This window comes from Pteropus medius, unplaced genomic scaffold (assembly GCF_902729225.1).
Source record: "Pteropus medius unplaced genomic scaffold, Ma_sr-lr_union100, whole genome shotgun sequence".
Lineage (NCBI taxonomy): Eukaryota > Metazoa > Chordata > Mammalia > Chiroptera > Pteropodidae > Pteropus > Pteropus medius.
The window spans coordinates 21784864-21805141 of record NW_024349801.1 but is presented as its reverse complement, the minus strand read 5'-3'; the positions used below and the strand labels follow the sequence as shown (position 1 = coordinate 21805141).

General features: G+C 40.7%; 1 long non-coding RNA gene across 2 annotated transcripts; it reads right to left on the bottom strand.

Moving 5' to 3' along the window:
* Window positions 1-1252: 1252 nt before the first annotated feature.
* Window positions 1253-20046, bottom strand: LOC120623119 (uncharacterized). Of its 2 annotated transcripts, XR_005658687.1 has the most exons (4): window positions 19530-20046; window positions 8840-9033; window positions 5669-5870; window positions 1253-2019 (listed from the first exon to the last, which is right to left on the bottom strand). It is a non-coding gene; the product is annotated as an uncharacterized LOC120623119 (long non-coding RNA). The 2 variants fall into 2 exon arrangements; XR_005658688.1 differs by lacking the exon at window positions 5669-5870.
* Between the last annotated feature and the right edge of the window lie 232 nt (window positions 20047-20278).

Genomic DNA, 20278 nt, shown 5'->3' with positions numbered 1-20278 from the left:
AATTTAAATAACTCATTTTAGAATGACTAGTGGTTTAATTGGATAGTGTCTTTCTGCAGAAAGACACCATTCAGTTAATGTCTGTGGAAGTCTACCTGGACCAACACCATGAACAACCCTAAGCTAATTAAGTTTATGTGATATGCTGACTCATGGATCAATAGGTACTCTTTGACCATAAGCTTACCATTAGCTGTGGCATTGGCTTGAGACAGGAACATGACACCTAAGCTTTAGGCTCCCTGATTAGGTTCAGAGAGTGCTGAAAACCAGTTTTATCAATCGATGTGGCTCCATTCCCTCCTCGGCGTGGTTAATAAAACACTATAAGAGTTGTGGATAAATGGTAACTTCATGTATCCAAAAAGTAATCGTTTTTAAATATATATATATTATTTCCTGTAAAGTGAAAAATAACTCAGGCATGGAGGCTCTAAATCAACATACTTGGGACAGCAGCCACCCTTCAAACTAATCTCTATATTTATGGGACTCAACAGATGATTCTGTCTTCAAACAATCTGTGCAACCTTCCAGAGAACTCGGAATGTCTTTCATCACAGAAGGAAGAATGCTGTGGCCTATTTTTGAGATGATTTATGGCTCTGGGAGATGAGCTTTGGGTATCTAGCCTTCAGCCGGCATTCATTGACTTCTCCAATGAGTAGCATCATATGTTGAATGTCTCCTGACACTTAACACATCATATATGTCAACTGCAAATATTGGCCATCAAACTGGTAAGGTCCTATCTTCTCGTTAGCACTGCCCTTCTCTCCTTATTGATATTACTTAAATGTGCCAAAAAGGAAACCAGGCAGTTTTTGTTTTAAAAATTCATACATCTAGAGTAGAGATGTATTATGGTCTAATGAATGCTGTTCAATAACAAAATGAATTAATGGTTTAATTCAGACAAAGTAATAGAAAAGAACAGTGGGAGCAAAGACCCACTGTTAGGTTCAAGGATTATCTCTGCCCTTACCAGCTGTCTATCCTTGGACATAACTTAGACTCTCTGAGCTCCACATTCAAATTGAAGCTAATGTACAAAGATACAAATAAACTAATAACAAATTCAGACTAACGGCTTCATGGGGTTGTTTTGAGGTTTAACATAGATTATTTTAGCGAAAAGTTTTTGTAAAGGGTGATCTTGAAAGCAAACATTGATTAAAAATCGAGACAATATGAGGAAATTCTGCATAGCTTTTATTAATTTCTAAGCAGTGATCCTAATTGTGGCTGCTTTTAAAATTCTCATTGCCCAAGTTGCATCAATTAAATCAGAATCTCTGGGATTCAGGCATCAGTATTTTCGTAAAGCTCTTCAGGTGATGGCAACATGTAATCAAACTTGAGTATGACTCAGGGATGGAAAAAAAAACACTTTCATGGTTTGCTTCCTGTAGTTTAAGCTAACAAGTTAAAAGATTATAGGTTCCCACCTGGGATGCTGCTAGGCATGTTGCAATTGCTAAAGAAATATGTGTTGATAACACCCCTCCAAATGAGTATAAAGAGAGTTGAAAACTCTTCACATTAAGTCCATATTATTGCAACTCATTTCTTGTTTAGTGGTTATTTGTGGGGAAAGAACAGTAGTGTCTGTCAAAAAAATTAAAAAGACCCGGCATGAAAAGTCGGGTGGCATATTGGCCACAACCACATAGAAACAACTAATGAAAGGAGGCAGGAGAGAAAGGTGAAGCTGTGCTGGGGGCCTTGGCTGGCATGTGTGCATGCAACTTTCCTTGCTGGCATGTGGTGTGCAGCAGCCTGCCTTTGGTGTCTGGCTGACCATGGAGGATGCCAGAAAAGTGTAAAGAGCCTTATAAATGTGTCCTCTGAACATCACTGAAAAGCAACTGGACTCCAGCTCTCCCATCTGTCTCTGGCGAGATTGCCGTCAGCCTTCCAAGTTCTAGAGAGCAGCTGTATGATAAATCACTCAGCAGCCTGGGAAAGTCCAAGAGTTTTCTCATGGTGGAGAGGAAGCTGCCCTCCAGGTGGTGGTATCTGTGGAAGAAGAACAGGTCCCATTGAGCATCTCACGCAGGGAACTAAGTAAAGGCTTAGGAAGGGTCCCCAGAAAACATAGACGGACTGATATTGTTGTACTGGGCTGAGAATTTTATATATGTGATCACATTTAATGTTTGGCAATTCTATAAGGTGGATAGTCTATATTTTGCAGATTCAGAGCTTCAGGTTCTGAGTATAAATCACTCTCTGCAGATCACATGTCTAGGAAGTGACAGAATAAGAGACTTAACTAAGTTGGCTGCCTCCAAATTTGTTTCTTCTCTATCATAAGGACCTAAGTCACCAAAAGGTGATTAATCAACTAAGTCTTCACTCAAGCCAAGCAAATCTTTGAGGTCATTATCCATGTGTATGCCCTTCTCACATTCTGGAGCCATTACCTATGTTACTTTCATCCCAAAGAATAAATCAACCTACTATGTGACTGTGTTTTATCACATAGAGCCTTGCTGTTTAGAGTGTGGTCCAGGATCTGGCGGCATCACCTGAGAGCTTAGTGGTAATGCAGATCAAGTCCCACTTCATTGTAACAAAATCTTCAAGGGATGCATTACAGTTTACAAAGCACTGACTTACACAGAATTCTTTCTCTGAAAAGTAATTTAGGTCAGTGAATCTCAAATATGTATTCATTAGAATTACCTGGAGGTAAAGAATCAAAATGCAGATTTCTAGATCCTTAGCCCAAGAGTTCTAATTTAGGAGCTACGGGGTGGGACCTGGGGTTATGTGTTTTAACAGCAGCCCAAGTGATTTAGCTAAAAGTAATCTGAGAACAAGACTGTGGTTAACATGGATTCAGGAAACACAGCACCTGCCTTCATTTATAGGTGATGAGACTGAAATCAAGGATGGGGAGGCAATGACAAGGTAACATGGTGGTTAGTGATGGAACAAGATGAGACTTCTGTCTTGAAGCAGACTAACCACCCAGTTCAAGATTTTAGGCCTTGGAGAAAATCACTGCCAAGCCTCTTCCCCTTTATTCATTCTGATACTTTAGAATTCCTGATCTAAATGTAGTTGATTAACTCCTTGCTGAGAAAAAAAATTCTAGAGATAGTGTTGGAGAAAACAGTGGGAGTCACTGGATCTCACTGAGGTCTTTGCTTTTATAGACCTGGTTTTTAAAGTCTGTTTTATTTTTAATAAGCTAAGGGATTGCTTTGGCAAGGAAGAGTTGGGAAGCATAGAGAGAGTGAAACAGTAATAAATACATCTGTATGTGCTTATGTGTCCATTATCTCATTTAACCCTTGCGACAACCCTGCGAGGTAGCATTTTACAGCCAGTAAACTGCAGAGTCAGGGATGGAACTCAGACTTCTGGCCTCAAGGAACTCTCTGTTGTACAATTACCACCTTCTGGGGAAAGTTAGGAAATACTAGCTAGAGACTGTAAGAAGTTAGTAGACAATAGGTTATAAACCCAAGGAGAACCGATTAAAATCATGCTTAGATCATAGTTTTAATTTTATCATCTTGAACATGGAAATCCAATATCATCTCTAGCACTTTTCTACATCTCTTGGGAAGAAAAGAACAGAAAGAAAATCTGTGGGGTGCCTTTATTCAGAAATCACACTTTTATTTTGGATGTGACATGAAAGTGGAAAGAACATAAGTTTTGGTTAAAATCATGCCTCCTTCATTTATTAGTTGTATGACACTGGGCAAGTTTTCCTAATATCCCTGAGCCCAGTTTTTCTAATCTATAGAAAGTCTGGTGATGCTTCCGGGAAACGTGGAATCTCATATTGGGAAGAAGTGAAATGGACACAAGACAGAGTAAGAGAATGGAGGGCAGGAACTGACTGGGAGGTCATGACAGATAGTGAGAAGAACTGAGGGGCTTTAGAGGACAAAGGGTTAATGAGTAAGGGGAATACATAAGGAGCTGGGTACGGGCATAAAAATAAGAAAAGATGTGAGAGAACAAAGAACTAAAAAAAAATTTTAAGCCAAATTTAAGCCAACTAGAGAAGTAGCAGAGCAAGTGAGAAATTATGAATAAATACAAATCAGTGAGTCAGTCAGAAATTAGTGAAGTGAAGATGACCGTGGGGAAAGGGTTTGCTCAGATATCATATTTTGTAAAGTAGCTTTTACTTATAATGTCATATTTAATCTCCATGGTAACTCTGTGAGGTGAGCGGGATAGATATTATTTCTTCCCATTTTACAGAGTAAAAAAATCTGAGGTAGTTAAATCACTTGCCCAAGATTGCGATATGAAATGGATGAAGCTCTGAAATAGAATCCCAGAGCTCCTAGCCACTTCCCCCTCACTACTCCCTGGTCCTTAAGAACCCCAGGGACTGCAGAAAGGAGATTGAAGGGCAAAAGATCTAAATGAACCTAGGGCAACTAAAGAACCCAGGAGGTTCATGTGTTCTATCCTGAGAGAGACCCACGGGCCCACTCTCTGGTGGGGACCAACATTCGGGTTCTGAATTGTTCTAATCCTTGTAAAAAAAATACAAATGGAATTCCTTCATACTCAAAAACTAGGAAGCATGCTACTCGAGATTGTTTGTCTTTGATCTAGCCGATCCTCCACTATTTGCAAAATGAACCATAAATTTGGTCTTACTTCACTTCTTCTCGAAACCTGCAGGCTACCCACTCGTCACAGAAGCCAGAGTACAGCCTCCCATCTACAAGCTCATCTTCTAGAGTTAACCCATATTTTTTGGACAGGGCCAGTGTATTCATTGGCAGACAATCGAAGTAAGCACAATTTTCCTAAACCATTCTGAATTCCTCCTTTGATGTTCGTTTACAATTCTGTCCCGCACACTGCAGTGCCTACAATTTTTTCTGAATCAGATCCAGCTCTGATAACCCTGGGAAGCCACACCACTGCTAGGGGAGAAAGATTTAAACACGCAATTCTTTTCCATTGCAAGAAGAAATCAAGGTAAAAAAAATATTGTCATTGAAACAACAGTGCTTCTTTCCAAGAACTTTCCATTTGAGGTGATTTTATTCAGTCTTGGTTACAGCCTAATGTTTCTAATCAGTGAAAGTTCAGTAGAGAGTTCATAAACCAAATACAATCCCTAATGACAATAGGAATGCTGTCTTTGAGTAGCACGAAATACCCATATGGTCACCGATGCGACTTGCACTTCTCTTGACTTTCAAAAGTGTCTGGGGAAGGACCACAGAGATGGTGAGTGTTGGAGTGTGGCAGGAATCTTGGAGGGCCAGGAACTTTGCTCTAAATGCTTATCCTCAGTTTCAAAGCATGAGTTTGAAGAGCGCATCTGTCTCAAAATCCTGCCTTTCTTCTTTGTATCTGTTTCCATCTGTATCAGGATTTGCTCCTTAAGCAAACCTCTAAGACAGGCTTCAAATGGAAAGTAGGGCTTTATCACAGCAGTTCCCCTTCCACTTGAATTTCTACAATGTGCAATAGTGAGCCAAGTACTCCTGGTTTACCTTGTCTCTATGCCTGCTAATTAGCCATAACACAATTCACAACTCTTGAAATATAAACATAATAATCTTGCTCTTCTTTTTAGTGCCAACTGGCCATAGCAATCATAGACTGTGGTAGGCCACATCTGAAATGACCTCTGCCCTCACAATGACCTCCACCTCTATGTAACCCCCCTTACCTTGAGTGTGTTCTGGATCTAGTGACTTGCTTCTAAGTCATAGATTATGGTAAAAACGATAGGATGTCACTTCCAAGTTTAAGTACAAAAGGCTGTGATTGCTATCTTGCTCTCACTCTCGTATTTGCACTCTTCGTTGCCCGCTTCGTTGCTCTCTCTGATGAAGCAGGCTGCCATGTTGTGAACAACCCTACGAAGAACTCTACAAGGCAAGGAAGCAAAGGAGGCCTCTGATCATCAACTAGTAGGAACCTTATTCCAACAGCTTATAAGGAACTGAATCCCAACAAAAACCATGTGAGTGAGCTGGGAAATGGATACTTCTCCAATCAAGCCTTCAGATGAGACTATAACCCCAGCCTGTGAGATACCCAAGCGGAAGGCCGAATTAAGACACACCCACAGAAACTGTAATATAATGTGTTGTTTTAAGCTGCTAAGTTTTGAGGCTAATTTATTACATAGGGATAGATAACTAATACCAGACTCTTACTCAATGCTGCCACTAAGGTGATATTACGACATTTCTGTTAATCTCACCAACTCCACCTGCATTTCCTCACCCTCATGAATGAAGCCTATTCCGTTCTATGTACCTTGGTTTATAACATCATTCAGTTTCCAGGTTTTCTTGGCCTGCTGCTCAGTTCACTTTGCCATCACTAAATATCATTACTACTGTTGGCACCTTAATAACTCATGGCATTTTCCTTTCTCCTTATCCTCAATAAGCCTCAGCACATTCTTCCATAGTAGATGCTCAGTAAATAGTTGTGGATTGGTTTAAATGTAAACATTCATTTCAAATCATTTGCTTAAAAGATTTGTTGAATACCTATTATATGCAAGGTACTGAGGATGAAGTGATGAATAAAAATAGACACAATCTTTGTCTTATGGAGATTGCCATCTAGAAAGGGAGGTCAATTATACAGCAAATGTGTTGGCTATTAAGTCCCCTGAAGGAGAAGTAAAGGTGTTGCAAGAAGATTAGAAATAAAGGGATTTTACCTAGTGAGGGAAATTAGGGGAGACTCAAGAAAAAAGTGATAAGTGAGGTAAGTTCTTAAGGGTGAGTGAGAATGAGTTGGCAAAAGTGAGCCAGGGGATGGGGGTAGAGGGAGGAGGGAAGCATTCCAGACAAAGGGAACAGTATGTGCAAAGCAGGGTCTTTAAAGTGTTTGAAGAGGGTCAGTGAGTCTTGAGACTAAAGAGCGAGGAGGAGTGTGATCTGAAACGGGTAGACAGTTAGGAGAAGGCCAGACCCAATCCCATCTTGTTCTAGGCCAACTTTGAATACTGGACATTTCAGGAATGTCCAGAATTTCCCGTACTGTAACTACGTTCTCTTGGTAGTATTACAGCCAAGCAGATATTAAATATCCTTTGGCCCTAGTTTAGGGAACTGTTTTTTGAAACTTGTTTTGCTGACACCCTTAAAAGAAATTAAAAAGTGAAAAGACGTGGCCCTTGACCACAAAGAGTTTGTGTTCTAGTTGGGGGACTCATCATGGGAAAAATTTAACAGTCTCTGAATCACAACAATACAGTGCAGATGAAATAATAAACCAAACCTCTAAATGCCATAAGAGAACTTATGATTAAATAATCCTAGGAGGAAAGGGGACACGAGGGGTAAAAACCTCTCCAAGATGTCTTGTGGCATAGTCTGGATCATGAGATGGGAGGACTAAATCTCAAAAAATAGAAATAGAGACAAGGTCCCGTGAAACTTATGGAGCACAAGAAAAAAACACGGATATTTCTAGGGAACTCCATGCTGAATGGCTTGAGGCCACTGTTCTCTTAGGGATGCTGTAGCCATTCTGCTCTTCTGCTCATTTTATATGGAAATTGTAGAAGATGGCAACCACATGTGACTTGTGTGCCTGGCACAAATTCATGCTCAATAGACACTTGTTGAACGATTTGGGGATGGTTCATTCATTATACAGTAGATCCTTTACCCAACATGGGACATTTTTCTACAAGAAGAATGACATAGTTTATGAACCCAAGATGTCCTGGAATCCTGCTGAGAGATTCTGTCTCTCTCCTCCCTAACTTCAAGATTCAGTCAACTTGTGTGGATGATCTCTAAAGACCTCCTGAAAAGCTGAGCAGTGTGGACAGAAGAGGCAATATATGAGCCCATCAGTGGAAGCCTTACTCGTTAACTCTACTTAGCCAAATGTGTGCAAGGAGCCATCTCTTGAACTTACCACTGAACGTGTGGAATTTCAATGGATCTTGGGCAAACCCTGACAGTCCAGTGGTCCTGACAGCAGAATTACAGGCTCACATGCAACCATGAAACAAAAACTTAACTAGCAAATTCCAAGTATGCCATAATCTTATTGAAAAAAAAAAAACCCACATGGAATTTTTAGGCATATACAGATTTTTACTGACTGACAAAGGCCACATTTTTAAATTACTTGCTATGTTCCCAGCACACTATATGTTTTATGTCATTCAGTCCACACACAGAATTGTTAGATAGTGCCATTATCTTTATTTTACACATGAAGAAACCAAGGCTCAGAAAAGTTCAGAAAACTTCTCCAAGATCACAAATTAGTAGATGTGAAATTTTAACTCAGATGGGTCTGTTTCTGGGAACAGCTCAGTTCTAATGTTATTTCTTCCACAAAGCTTTGTGTGAGTTCCCAGTCCACTAAGCCCCCATCAGACTTTGAACCACTGTGTTACAAACTGAAAATATTACATAATAATTATTTAAGATTTTGTGAAATCCTCTTTGGGGACATTCCCTAGCACTGTGCCTGGCACATGGCAGGCCTTTCAACATTTACAGAATAAATAAATGCACATTATGGTCATTTTCTGTAGCAATAAGGCATGGACTAATTAAAAAAAAAAAAAGGCAATTATGCTAAAGAGCTGACCGGTGACCGCTTACTCTCCTCTCCTCTGATCCCATAAAAGAACATTCCTCTATGAAGCAGGTACGCAGGCTCTTCTGTAGCTGCCAGGAGTTTGGAGGTCCCCTGGAAACCAGAACTGTCTGCCTTATTCCCCAGCCCCAGGTGGCCCTATCAGAGCATCCTGGTCTGAACACAGAGCCTGGAGCCCTAGGCATGTTCTCTGGCTTCGCAGAAACATCTTTCTCCATGGGGTGAAACCCAAGAATGACTTAGCATGACTCACTGAAAACCCAGGGAAAGTGAGGGCTGCTGTGGTTTCTCCTCTTCCTGTGCAAAGGTCAGATGATCCTGGGACTGGGCTCTCTCATGGTGTCCAAGCTGCCAGTCTGACGTCCCTGTTCCGGATCTGTTCACTTGTCTCCATTGCCTCTCCTTCTCCTCCCTTAGGGCCAGGATGACATCTCAGTGGACTCACATCTGAATCATACCAAGAGGTCAAGAGGGAGGAAATGAGAGGTGAGGACAGACGTTCTTTTCCTTGGCTGAGTGGATAATAGTCCTAGAAGTCATAATAACCAGCAGTCGTTGGCATATTCAGTATGTCAGCCACTGTGTGAAGGGCTATAATGCACAATAAATATTAACTCTTTACGTTAGTGGATGTTTACTCTGTTCCAGCCACTTTTGGGAGCTTTACAAGTATTAACTCATTTAGTCCTCACTACAACCTGATGAGGTATATGTCTTATTATTATCATCGCCATTCTATGGGTAAGAAAACTGATGCAGGGAGAGAATAATGAACCTTCTCAAAGCCAGAGCTGAATGTGGTAGAGAGTAGTTTGAACTCAGGCAGCCTGGGCTCAGGGCCCATTTATTTAACTACTTAAATATATAAGCTAATCCTTGCAAGAGCCTCTGCAGTGGTTACCATCCTTTCTATTTTGCAGATGAGAAAGGTGAGATTCTAAGGATGTTAAATGACTGGGGTAGATGTAGAAGCAATTAACTGGGGTAGGAAGAATGTGAGTTTACTCTGGTTGCAGCTCCTTTGCCAGCATCATGCTGAGCTGAAGCTCAAATGGGATCTTTAACAGGAAATATTTACAAACCAGAAGGGCAGCATGGCCAGGGACCATTCTCTAGAGAATGTTAGGGTTACTGATTTTGTCCTTGCAGGATACCTTATTTTCAGAATGGTTGCGGCCACCACTTACCAACAAGTCACATGCCCCTCCTTGAAACTCTCACAAACATGAGGCAAGCCAGCCTGGCTCCCAGCTCCATCCAGTAGGACTCTCTGAAACTCACTTCAGGAGCCAGGGAAGAGCTCAAGGACCAGGGCACAGGACCTGTCTGTGTTCCACCTCTTGGCCCTAAGCTCAGACTGAGAAGCTGGGATGCCGAATGAAATCCCCCATGTGAATACTACCTTTGTCCTCATTTCTAGCCCCTCTATTCTTTGTTAAGAGAGAAAATAGATGGCTGCCTTTTAAAGAGTACCAGTGTCCTAGTCTAAGTGCACAGTGATTTTCAAGACTGAAATTTGCGATCACTTTATAAGTTTGGCCAATGCTTGGTCCATGGGAGAGGGTCGATGACTAAGACAAGAAGGTGCCACTTGCTTGCTTTTTGCTTTTCTGGGGGAACCACATTCTTCTTGATTCCATTCCAGGCATTTGGTTCTAGTTTCCCTGGCCAGAAACAGCAACTGGGGCCCAATCTGCACTGTATCCACAGGAAACTTCACAACGGTTTACAGTTTATGTATGGAAAGCATTTGGGGCTGTGTCAGTCTCAGCTGTGGGGACAGGTGGGGCACAGGCTGCAGCTCTGCTTTCAGCTGCTAGACTGCAGAGAGAGGCCCTCGCCTCCTTCCACGAGGTGTTTCCAATAAAAAGGGCTCATTTTCTTCATTGGAAATAAAATTAATAGATTGATGATGGCACAACATTTCTCCAGGAGAGAGGAAAACAGTTTTTGAATGTCCTCGGTGAGCAACTCGGATATGCCTCTGGTGTGGGGAAGAGAGAGGTGTATTTATAGGGAAGGCAAGCGGAACACCCCCATGATTTCACTACCCAGTCGGGATCCCCAGGCTAGAGGGGTGGAGAGTGCCTACTTGGCTACGTCATAGGCCATCAGGGCTTGAGAAGACACAGAGTCCAGGCTCCCTATTTGGCAAATGAAGACACAGAACCCAGGGAGGCAGAAGAACTTGACCAGCAGTCAGGGGAAAGCTGCAGCTGAGACTTGCAATGCCTAACCCCCATGCAGTGTGCTTTCTGAAATATTCCATTCCACACAGCCATCTACAGCCATGTGCCACTTAATGACAAGTATACTGCTGAGAAATACATTGTTAGGTGATTTTGTCATTGTGTGAATATAGAGTGCACTCACACAAATCTAGATGGTATAGCCTACCACACATCTCAGCTATGTGGTATAGCCTATTGCTCCTAGGCTTCCAGTCTACACAACATGTTTCTGTACAAAACAACATGAGATTAAGTCAAGCACAAGAGAAAATGATGCAATCGAGAGACGCAGTAAACACTAGATGTATGAGGCTGTTGCCAATGTAACGGGACATACTGTTTCACAGCAAACTTTTTTATAAGCAGAAAGAGTACACGCTAAAATAAATATAAAAACTATAGTATAGTAAATACGTAAACTAGTAACATAGTTGTTCGTTTTCATCGTCAAGTATTATGTACTGTACAGAATTGTATGTGCTATACTTCTATATGACTGGAAATGCAGTAGGTTTGTTTTCATCCTCATCATGTAAGTAATGCATTAGCTGTGACGTTACAATGGCTATGATATCCATCACTAGGCAACAGGAATTTTTCAGCTCCATCATAATCTCATAAGACCACTGTACAATATGTGGTCCCTTGCTGACCGAAACATTGATATGCAGCGAGCCCATGACTTTACTCATGTGGGGCTGGTGCTTTAAGCCATTGGTTCTCAACCTGAATTCATGGGATAAATGCCTGGAAAGCTTTGAAAAAACACCAGTAATACCCAGGACTCATACCCTGAGAATACTATTTAATGGATCTAGCTTGAGGCTCTAGCATGGGTAGTTTTAAAAGCTCTCCAGGTGCTATTCATGGAGTCGAGAGCCACCAGGATTGAGAGCCACTACTTTAAGGAATATAAAGGTGAACATGATGTGTTTGGCTTTATCCCAGGAGTTCTCATGGGGACAGGCAAATATGTAAATAATCTCAAGTTTCAGTGCTAGGTGCTATAGAAGGTCCAAGAAGAATACAAGTGTGATCCTGACTGAGCTATCCTGTCTCCGCCTAGAGGACTAATTTGGGTAAATAAACTACTGTTCATTCCACCTAAGCAAAGCTTTCTTGCCTTTCCAGGCCTATCTCACATCACTCCTCTTCCATAAAGCCTTTTCACATCAGCATCCTCTCCTCTAAACTCCTATGCTACCCACAGTCTGTAGGCAAACAATTCAGAACTAAATTATACATGATTTCCATTGTTACGCTATAGTAAACAAGAAATGAAAGCTTCCATTTATTCAGTGCATCTTGTGCCGGGCACTCGGCTTTCTGCTTTCCATACATCGCCAACAATATTCTCAGGAGCTCTGTGATGCTGCCGTCAATATATCCATTGTACAGATTAAGAAACTGAGACGCATAGCTGTCATGTACCTTGCCCCAGCCAAACAACTAGTAAAGACGTATGACTCCAGGTCTGTATGCCTCCAAAGTTCTTTCAAATGCATCATTTTATATCAACTATAAACGCTTTCTTTTTTTAATAGTTAAATTTATTTAATTTTTAAAAATATAACATGAAGAAGGTGTTAACACTGGTGTAATAGCTCAATAGAATAAGTATTCCAGATTTTGGGAGGGATGAAGAGGGAGATATTCAGAACCCTTCACCAGAATCCTCCCATGTTGATCACAGTGCTTTATGGATGTGATTAGTCAACACTATTTCTTTCTTATAACATGGACTCCTGGTACATTATTTTCCAAGCCGTAAACTTATTTGATGTTTATTCTTTCATATAATCCTGACTACAGGCTTGCTATCAGTTCTATTTGACAAGCAAAGGAATGAGGCCTGGAAAAAATTTGGTAAAATGCTCAAGATCGCATAGCCTGGCCATAACCCAGGTGTTCTTATTCCAAGTGTGGGGCTCTTTCCAATGCTCTCATAGGCCATGTGCCAAGCTCTGTACCTCATTGATCTGAAATCCCTTGAGACTCTAGACTGTGTTTTACGCTGTCTTATTCCCAGCAGATCCCAGATATGCAGCCTGAGCCTGTTGCTTTATTAATTGATTTACCAAGAAGTATTAAGAATGTCCTTATGAAGCATTCTGACCTTAAAGACCGGGAGAACAAAACCCTAGTAATTCTTTTGGAGCTGGAAGGAACTGCTGAGGAGGTATGACTATGGTTTTTTTAGTACCATGACTAAATCACGTTCTAAAAAAAAGCCTTCCAGTCACTGTTTTTGAAGGTATGATTCCCAACTATCTCATCAACTAGCAGAAGCAAACAGCAATGTGAATTAAGTGACCTTCTCATAATCATGGAATGAACCAGTGGAAGATTGAAAGAAAACTTCCATTGCTTCTCCCGAAGCCTATGATTTGAATCCTTCTCACCTCCCTATGACATAGCAGCATCTTTTCACTTATTTAGTTATATCCCGCCTCATTTCCCAAAGGACTCAAAGTGGTTTTAACAGATGAATAGGAACAATAATTTAAGATACAACAGAAGCAAATAAAGACAATCAAGGCTGGGAAAAATGTAAATGTCAAGTCCAAGAAAAAATACTTTATTAGTCAGAGAGGATACACTGCCTAAAGCCCCAAAGATTGCAGTTCATTTAAAATAGATCTTTCATGCATGGGTTTCAGTTGTTGAGGTATTTTTAAGAGCTCAGTAACTCCTGTGTGGTTTTACTTCATCACAGATACTGGCCCAGAAGGATGATTAAAGCAATGAAATGATAGACTTTTCTCCCCAGGATGTGGTTAACACACTGTATTCATGCATCCGTGGTTAAGTTGGAGATACATTTTCCAAGTCTAATGTTGCCAAAAAGACCACGTCAATGGTTTGTGCAGAACAGAAATTTTATTTCAACAAGTCTGAATCATGTCCATTCATTCATTTAGCAAATATTGTGACAGCAAATTATCTGCCAGGAACTGAGCAGTTCACTGAAAATTCAAAGGCAAGAAGACACGGACCCTATCCAGTAAGACTTCTCTGTCTATAGGGGCAGAAAGTCTTATTAGTTTATAATGAGCACAACTGTAATAAGTGTGATTCTAGAGGTGTGTATAAGTGTGATTCTAGAGGTGAAGACAACTGCTTCAGTGAATTTGGCAGGTGTGTTTTATCTCTAACCAACACACATCCAGTTACAGGACACTGGGTCTTTGGGTTGAGGGAGCCATCTTTCATCGCATGGACCTGAGGGAACCTTAGAGTAAATAACTTATCTTTGTGACTTTTTAAATATCTCTGTATTTCTGATTTGATTGTGTAGAGAAATAAGGCAGGCAAAAGGCAGCAGTGCTAGCTTAAAAATGTTGGCCAGCCGGAACATAATGGAGGAATGTATGGAAGTACTGTAGCGAGTATTGTGTAATATCCACGTTAGTGAGCCTAATTTCTTGGTATGGCATAGGAGTTTCATTTTTGGCATTTGAGAAAGCCATTGTCAGAGACAAAATCAACTTTCTAGCAGACTATGCATCCATTCAAGCCACTTATTATCACATTTAAAACATGAATCTAGCAATTTGAGAGAGATGAAAAATGGCAGAGTTGTCTGCTGGTGATCAGCACCAAAAAACCAGAAGCCAATAATAAAAGCAACCAAGTATTTTAAGCTTTCAGAGCTCTGGTGCTGACTCAAAAATTTGGAGAAACCTCTTTTGGCTGAACTGGCTGAAGAATATTTTAATGGCCATAAAAAATTTAGTATGAATGCTGAAGAATTTACAAAGTAATATGGGGAGAGCAACCTGCACTTAGAATTTACTGATTGATTCCAGTATGTGTGTCTGGAAAACCCCCAAAGCAGGGTTCCATGGAAAATCAACACAGGCCTGGTGTTAGCTAAAGGCTAACTTTCTACTGTAGAAACAAAAGCAGATAAGCCAACTTTAAAAGAAAAATAACCTTCTTTTTTCTTCTTTATACTGACTCATAGGTTGGAAGTTGAGGGGGGAAAAAACTTGAAAAAGCTAAGAAATACTGAAAACTAGGTACCTTAGGGAACCAGATACAATGAAGAGCTTTAATGAGAAGTATGCACATTTGCAACCAAAAACTAAGCCACCAAGAACCAGAAAGACAGAACCCATGACCTATGTGTCTATGACAGATGGCATTGGATTAAGAACACAGGCCATGGGACAACCAGACTCCTGGGATTTGAATCTCAGCCCCTCTATGTGTGCATGCGTGCGTGTATGTGGAGCGGGAGAGAGAGAGAGAGAGAGAGAGAGAGAGAGAGAGAGAGAGAGAGAGAGAGAGAGAGAGAGAGAGAGAGAGAAACAGTCTGGTCAAGTTACTCTCTAAGGTTCAGTTACTTTTCTCACTTGAAAATAAGGGAAACGATAGTGTACCTACCTCCTCACTGGGTTATTGTAACGGTCGGATGAAATAACGCATGCGAGATTCAGCACAATACCCAGCACTTAATAAAAGCAGAAAAAAAATTTTGGTTTTGTATTATAATCATCCTCTCACAGAATCCTCACTACCCTGCAAGGAATGTCCAATGATCCCCATTATCCCAGTGGACAAATGGGCATGGAGAAGTAAGTGTCTTTGCTAAGCAGTTCCATAAGTGATGGGCTTTCTAAGCATCAGTATGCCCTGTTCTGCCTTCGTCCTGCTTCTCGGGAAATGAGACAGTCTTTCACTTGTTTCCTACAGTGCAGTCAGTCCCATGGCTTTCTTCCCACTTATTCCCTCTTTCTAATTCCCCATGATCTTCAAGTCCCTCCTTTTATCATGGAAACATTTTTTGTTTTGTCGTTGGCTTTTGTTCATCAACTTTTTTTTTTTTTTGCCAAGGACACATGGGACTGCTCCACACTAAGCAGTGGTATCAGAGAAAGAAATCTCCATGGCTATTTGGACATCAGCTTGCCACCCCCTTTTTCTAGGTTTCTATTTTTTCATATTTTGTCAGCCTCGGGGTACTCTCTCCCAGATGAGGACAAGGTAAAAATATTTTAGAGATAATGGACAGCTCACACTATCAGACTGTAGGCCTCTTTAAAGACTATGCAGTCCATAGAAGTTGCGAGGTTACTTGGAAGAGAGGACAGAGAGGAGAGCACCTGTTTTCAAATATTTGCAGTGCTGTCATGAGGAAGAGATTGATTCAGCCTCTTCTCCAAGAGCGGAAGCAGGCAATAGGTAGTGACTGAGGAAACAGATCTCAGGTCAAGAGAAAGGTGTTTCCTGTCCCCTTAAGGGGTCGCCTGCCTGGAACTTATAAGTGCTGCTTCACTGGGGACATTTGAGCAGAGGATGAATGCCACCTTTACAGTGATTTCGAAGGGGATTCCTCAATGAAGTAGAAAGTATATAGACCCCTGTTCAAATGGAAGAGCGTCACCTGAACAGTTTTACAGGAGTTAGTGGATAACTGAGAGGATAGCGAGACAGACTTTGAACCTGGACAGAGAAGGGAATGTTAGGTGATGAGATGACAACAAGCTGAGTGAAGGAGGATGCCCAAGACAAACCACCCTCCTTTCAGCCTTATCTCAATCATCACTGATACCCAGAGAGCATGGTTCCTCTTTGGAGCCATCCAAGACTCCCAAGATACAGGAGAAGGCACTCTACTCACCCCTTCTTCCTCTTTCCAGTGAGCCCTCTGATCCAGCAGCACATCTACTAAATGCTTCTGACTGCTCTAAAGAAAGTACTCAGGCCACTTGCCAAAGGTCAGGTAGAAAGCTCTTGTAAAGTGGAAATGGCAGTTGATAAGGATGAGTATCCAACGAGAATAGCCTTTGGGGGTTTGGGTCTGATATCCTTGATTTCAGCCTTGTGAGTAGATGGATTAAAGAACACTACCACCCTGTGGGTAAAAGGAGGTAGAGTTTGGGGTAAGGGTGGGGTTGTGGGGAGAGAACAAGAGCCCTACAGTCAGCTTGGACTAGACACACATACCTCATTAGAACTCCCTCTCAGAATGAGCTGCTGCTGATGACTATTATACAAAATAGCAAGTCAAATAATTGTTTAATGGGTATGGGTTTGCTCTACAGAACTGAGATGTAAAAAGTATTACATTCTTTTATCTTTCTATGTTCAATTAGACTGGCTCTGAACTTCATTTCCCCACCTCATTCTCTTGCCTCTTATAAGAATCTCAGGTCTTATCTGTTCCTAGGGATTAGGTCAGGGTCTAGTCCTTTGTTCCTAATAAGTGCCATTATTTCCAAGAACCCCATGTCACCGCTATTGATGTCTGGCTCTATATCTGGGCACAGCTGCCCTCCCAGCTCTCTGCAGGCCACAGAAGCCATTGCTCTGAAGACTTTGGTGCTTGCTGACCACACCCCAGGCATTCAGGTGCCTTACCACCTTCCATCTCTTGGGGTTCTGGAGGCAAGTGAGATTAGGAGCTCTCCCACTTGATAGAATGCACTACCCCATTCCCAGGATCAAGAAATCCAAACTTTTCCAGCATTCAGTCATTGGGGCTTGTCCTCAACCCCCAGAGTCCCTCTTTCTTTCCAATATTCCAGTCTATCTAGTTGCCTTGACCAAAAAATTCAAAACAATGGCCTATTAAATCTCAGGGGCAAGTGAAATGCGGCTCTCTGGAGTACAAACCTGTGTTTGCTCCTCTGGTAACCTGGACAGCTTATAATTGTTTATTTGCATTTATTTAGCTTTTTGTGTGAGCCAGGGACTATGACAAGTGTTTTGCAACAAACATTGTATTATCTGATGCTGCCAGGAGCCATACTGGTGGGTAAGGTTGCTATTCCAGTAGGTTAGGGAACTTGCCTGAAGGGATGGAGCTAAACCCAGACCCCAGAGCCCAGGCTCTCACACCATACGCCTTCTCCTACAAAATTAATAAATAAATCCATCAATAAGTAACTTCCTCATTCTTTTTGTGAGGATGCTGCAGCAGAACATAAAATATAAGTAAATTGTCAGAATGATACCCGTTAAATTCCTGGGACTCCATAGGCCGTACAGCTGGAGTCTAAGAAGGAAGCGATGCTCTCTTAGCATCAAGCAAAGAGGTCTTGGGGAGCTACCCCGGAAGTCATGTATCCTCTCTGTGGATTGCTGGGGGAGTACATCTGCCTGAGATAATTGTAGCACCAGCCTCACTGTTCTTGGCATCGTTGATACACTATGAGGATACCCTCCGAAATGCTCTCTTGCTCCTGCCCCTCCAGGTTCTCCCTTTCCCTTTGCTGCAAAACAGATCATTGAGTTTTTTTCCTTTTTTCCCCCAAATAAAAATGTTTCTCATCTTCTAATAACTTCTGAAAATATTATCCCCTTCAAACATCTTTGAAAAGTAGTTACCATACAATATAGTTTCCATCGGCCATTTCTCAACTTCCTACAATCTAGTATTTACCATGTTTCATAATTTAATATCTCTGAAATTAGGAATAAATCTAATATGCATCTTTACAATTCAAACTGGCAATATTTTTGGTTTGTTTTCAAGTAGTCTATAAATTAATGGTCCATTTTTTAAATTACGGCATCTAAAATTCAAAGAACTATGGTGTATATAATACTTAGTAGAAGGATTCTAGAGTAGAACCTCACCAAGGTCAGGAAAGAGAAACTGTTTCTGTTTCTTATGTATCTCCCCACACTCAGTGCTTAGCCCAGCAGTGCTACTTGTATCAGCACATTTTATCTGAGACGAAATGTCTACTAGATGTAAACCATGTGTTAAACCTTACACTGAGAACTTTGAGGAAGAAACAAAACCATAAAACAAAGTCCTGTCAATCAAAAAGATATTTCCAGTGATCTTTTTTATCACCAAAAATTTAACAACTTTCAAACTCCTGAACAATAACTATTTATAAAGCTTTATTTTTTTAAAACTATTTGAACAACATCAGTAATTTGTAGAGATAAGAAGCTATCCATAATACCTAAGGATATTTTGTCATTAATGTACAGTTAGAACCTATTCCTGTTGTTCGAAACACATCGTCTTACAGCTTTAAAAATGCAAACTATTAGCTGGTATAGCAAAGCAATACTAAAAAGATATTTTGACTGGCTTTATAGTATCTATGGATTACTTGACTTGGAAATCTTATTTTTATCTAGTCAGACCAAGTAGGCACCTTATAAAGAAAAACAGGTATTGATTTCACATTTGACTTAGAATGTGATCAGAATAGGGCTGACTGCCCCTGCCGCTAGCAGTGGGACAGCGCTGGTTGGCAATGACTCATGTCCATTCTTGTTGGTCAATGTCTCTGCAGAACTGATTGATAATAATTTTAATATCTCCCCATTCACCTAATCATGATCCCAAATTAATTCTTTTTTAATCATCACTTCATGAAAATTACATCATCTCAAAAAAGTACCAGGAATTTTATTCAAAACCTTTTCCGAAGATGTTCTGAAGTCTGTAATTCCTGTCCAATCTCTGTGCATCAGCTGTACTTATATATTGCTTCACACTAAGTCAGAAAAGGGGCCCGAAGTAAAATTATCAGCCATCAAAGAAATATCCTACTCACTGCTCACACTTACTTAGAAGAAGGCAGGGAATATAGACATATCTGTAACAGGGATGAAATGACTAGATTTCTTCTTGATCATTACTTCCAAATTAAGTTAAGTGTTGTCTCTCCATGCATCCTGGTTCAATAAGATCTTTCTGTATAAGCCCAGAGCTGCAGTTTATTAAAAACTTAAACTTACCCTTACAAACCTTACAGGAATCTGAATCGAGGTAGCCAGAGATTTCTGGCCAACTCACTATTATTATTTCTTAAACTCTGGACATTTACGTATGCAGCTCCAAACTAATTTGCATTCTGCACCAGTTACAGGAATAAATCTGCCAGGAAGTTTTGAAACACGAGTACAGATAGGCCCGTTTCTTGGTTAAGTTATAGTTCCAGATCTACAGATTAGCCCAGCCAGGCCCTCCAAATATTTTGCAATGAGCATTTTGAAACACATGGGTTATTTAGTTCTGGCTTCCAGGCAGTTCAGCAAAATGCTTAGGCTAGAGAATTGCAAAAGTTTATGATCTCACTGAGGAATGAAATATGACGCAGTAGAGCAAACTGCAGACATTTAATACCAGATGTTAATGTAAAAATTGGAAAACTGTGGCCCCCACATAATTATCCAACTCCTGACACACAGAAGTCCATCACAGTCCAAAAGCCATCATAATTTTCAGCTTCTTCCACTATTAAACTATGTCTAAATTTTTAAATATAAAATAATCTGACTGATTTAAATGAGACAATTAGGTCATAGAAATCTTGAGGAATTTCATGCACACACTAACAGAGTAATGTAATTCCTTACCATAAAAATCAGAGGCGCAGCCTTTCAGATTTTTTGTATTTTCTAGAAATTAAAAAAAAAATAGTTTGAGACATGTTTACTTCCCTTGTCTGCACTCCATGCCTATCTCACTTCATGGAATGCATAGG